This window comes from Dendrobium catenatum, unplaced genomic scaffold (genome assembly GCF_001605985.2).
Source record: "Dendrobium catenatum unplaced genomic scaffold, ASM160598v2 fragScaff_scaffold_1685, whole genome shotgun sequence".
Taxonomy (NCBI): Eukaryota; Viridiplantae; Streptophyta; class Magnoliopsida; order Asparagales; family Orchidaceae; genus Dendrobium; species Dendrobium catenatum.
In genome coordinates, this window is record NW_021320147.1 from 1,097,015 (window position 1) to 1,101,108 (window position 4,094).

The following is a 4,094-nucleotide window of genomic DNA, read 5'->3' on the forward strand; positions in this document are numbered from 1 at the left end:
GTGTTTACTAATCATCAAAAGTGTAATTCATGAACCAACAGATTTTCAACAGTGCTTTCTAAAGATGGTAAAGCTGTCAAGTTAGATGAAGCCACTGAAGTTTTGAATGCTAAAAGATTAGAGCATTCACTAGTTACTATGGTTTTTGGGAATGAAATTTTTCCACATTTAGTAGCTTGGGAGTTGAGAAGACAATGGGCTTATTATGGTCAATTTCATTTTACAACCTTAGGAATGGGTTGGTATTTGTGCTGATTGAAAACTCTAGAAACTATGGAAGGAGTTTTATCAGGTGGTCCTTGGTTTGTAAATGATCACATTGTGGGTATGGAAAGGTGGTCAATGGAGTTTTCATCGAGCTTTATGAAGGGATTATTCTCTCTTATATGGATTAGAATGCCACAATTGCCTCTACATTGATGGGATGACAAAAATGTTGCTATGATTGCTTCGATGGTAGGTGATCCTTTAATGTTGGATGGGAAAATGTTTCAATGGGGAAGGAGGGAGTTTGCTAGAGTTTGTGTTCGTATGGAGCAAGACAAACCTCTTCCCTTGGGTGTTTGGGTGGAAGGATTGGGAGGGAGATTCTTTCAAAAAATTGAGTATGAGACAATCTCTTCATTTTGTTATGATTGTGGTATAATTGGTCATGAAATAAGCAAATTTAAAAAGGAAAATGTAGTGGAGAAGAGTAATGTGGATGCTTCTTCTTTTCAAGGCCAAGGCAATCTTCAGGAGGCTCAAGAGAAGGAAATGATTGATAAATATGGACCTTAGGTCCATGTTAATTCCAAATGGAATAAAAGGATTAACAAAGATGTATCCAAGGTGAGACATTTTCAGATGAAAGTTGATATGAAATATCAAAGCAAAGCCAAATCTGTCCAAGTTGCAGGAAAACTGATGAATAAGGATAAAGGATTTGATGGGCCATGAGTTTGCTAACAAGCAGATAATTGAAGGTGAAACAAAGTTGGCTGAAGATAACTGTGTTACAAATTCAGCAATTAAGGATTTATGCTTCAATCCGGAAGTAATATTGGAGAAGGAACAATCGGGTACCAGGAAAAATTCTCAGATGTCAGCTGAGTTGAAAATTCTGAAAGACAATTTGGCTCCGGGTGAAGTAATAACTGGGAACAAATTGAATTGTTATCCCAGGTTTTTGCTGAAGAAAAGGGTAGAGTATATGGTGAAGATAATGAAATGCTACCATAGAGAGTATGATAGTTCCAGAATCTTATTGCTTGGTGACAGAAAAGAAAAATATAGATTATGGATTATCTTAATCGGAACATCTTGAAGATCGGGAAATAAATCAGATCAATGAGTATGCTGGAATGGGAGAAGGTGTGCAAACTTGTCTTACCAGGTTAGAATAAAAAGTGGTAGACAAATCAGAGGCTCTTGAATCAAAGAATGTTGTATATGAAATTTCTATTATGGAAGAACTTTCTATGGCTGAAAATTTGAAATGCAGAGAACAAAATAAAGAATTAGATATTCTGGATGGAATACAAACATTGTTACTCCTTTGACTAAGAGAAATAAAGTAAAGAGTGAAGAAGCTATATTATAGGAGGGGGAATTTTTTATTCCTTCCAAGACAAGGAACATGAAGAAAAGTTTCAACAAAAATATGAGTGTGTTTGGTCCTATCAAAGGGAGTCTAAGAGGTAAGAAGTTGAGTATTGATGATAGTGTTAGACACACTTCATCATGTGCTTCAGGAAATGCTCATTGAATTGTTTGAAGGAATCCATGGTTGGATAGAAGATTGGATAAAGAGGTTGAAGATTGTGGAAAATAGAATGGATGAAGATGTGAAGATTCAAAGTTTCTTCTCAGCGAATGTTTATGGGTTTCAATTACTTTTTTGTTTGGTAATTAGTTTTCTTGTTTTCTTAATTTTATTTTAAGCAATATTTGGAATTTGGAAAAGGGATTTAAATTAATGGAATCTAGGTATCTATCTATTTTTTATTTTTTACCTAATTGAGAATTCTGGGATACTAATCAACCTCTTAGGTTGTTTAATCTTTAGTATCCCCTCCACCCCAATTGGTTTAAAATGATTATTAGAGGAACCTACTTTCATTATGAATTTTGCTATTTTCTAAATTTCTTCTATATGCTTAAATTAATTCAAATAATGGCTTCCTTTCTCTTTCAAAGGAATGCCTAAGCTTTTAGTTTGTAATAGTTTTTATTCTAATTAAATGCTATATGTATATTTAAAAAAAAAAGAACTAATCATTGGGGATTATAGTGAGATCGGCCTGGATGATCAAGCTATTTCTGCATCATCTAGCATCCATTCAGTGCGATTGTCTAGATAATATTCAATGTTTTGTACTGATCGTACAGGATAATATACTATCAACCCAGATGATATGAAAAAAAACCTTAAGATCATCCCAAATTGTCCTAGCTGATTGAGCTATTTTGAAACTCTTCTATTTAAAAACTCTTATTCTACTCAAGAGAGTATCTTTTGCTATTGTTATGACCTGAGAGAGCTAAGAGGAGAGGGAGAGCAAGCGAGAGAGAGAGGATCTTGTGAGGGGGAGTTTGTTAGGGTTTTCACAAAGGTTACTTCAACCAAGGATTCATCATCGTCTTCTCCATTCACCATCCTTAGTTCCATGGAGGTTCTAAAGAGGTCTACTTCAGCATCTAATTAAGGTTCTCTGCCTGCTTCAGAAGGAAGAAAAATGAGTTCCGTTCTCTGCCTGCTTCTGGAGGAAGCAAAATGAGTTGAGTTCTGTCTCACCTAGGTTAGTGGAAAGGAGGTTTGTAAAGGCTTCTCCGCCTTACTCTAGGGGCAAAAGGAGAGACACTGAGTTTATTATAATACTCGGAGGGTGCCTCCGACGAGTGGACGTAGGTCAAGTTGATCGAACCACTATAAATTTTTGTGTTCTTTATTACTACTTTCGCATTTAATTTTCATACTTTGATTTCTGTGGTGAATCTTGGTTTTTGTTTTAAGATTATGTTTTAATTAAAAAATTTTTTAAAATATGAATTCTCCCCCCTCTTTGTTAGCCTTGGGACTAGTTCATAACGGTTTAACATCCCTTACAAACTTTTAAGTGCCATTATAGCACTTTCAAGTGGTATTAGAGCGAGATTCATAAAATCTAGTTTTTGAAAAATTTTGAATTTTAATTGATGGCTAACTTTGGTACTCGTAATACACTAGAAGGATATTCTATTACGCGTCGACCTTTATTTGACAATATTCCTTTTAATTTTTAGAAAACTCGTATGTCTACATTTTTACAATCGCTTGATTATCGTATGTTGATGCTTGTGAAAGAAGATTATACACCTCCTTGTGAAATTAATGACATTAAAACGAAACTTTCTTTTAATGAATGGATTTTGGTGAAAGAGATTTTGCACAACTTAATGCAAAATGCTTGAACTGTTTTTCTGTGCTTTGAAATTTGAAGATTATATGCGTGTTTCAACTTATGCAACTAGTAAAGAAATTTGGGATAGATTGTGTGTAACATATGAAGGAACCAATGAAGTTAAATAATCTAGGTTGAATATATTGTTGCATGACTACGAACTTTTTCAACACATTTCACACACTTGCACTATTCACCATAGTGCATATTGGGTGTGGAGACAAAAATTACATGTTTCACAGCATAACACAAATGCATTTCATTCTTCAATTCATAAGAAGGGATCCAAACTTGTTTGGGTTCCTAAATCTGACATTTAATATTTTAAAGGCAAACTCTCACAAGAGGCCCCATGAGAGCATGTGGTACCTAGACAGGGGATGCTCATGATATATGATTAGAGATGCTAATCAATTCATTTTTCTAAAGATTAGGATAGGAGGTAAGGTTACTCTTGGAGATAACACCACCAAGAAAGTGGTGGGCTCAAGTATAATAAAAAATTCCAAGAACCTTTTGATTAAAAATATTTTTCTTGTAGATGGAGTAAAACACAACTTTCTCAGTATTTGTCAGCTTTGCGATAAGGGCTTCATCATAAAATTATTGGTAAAAACTTGCATTATAAGCTTAAATAATAACACTATTTTGTAAGGAAAGTGGATCAACTAT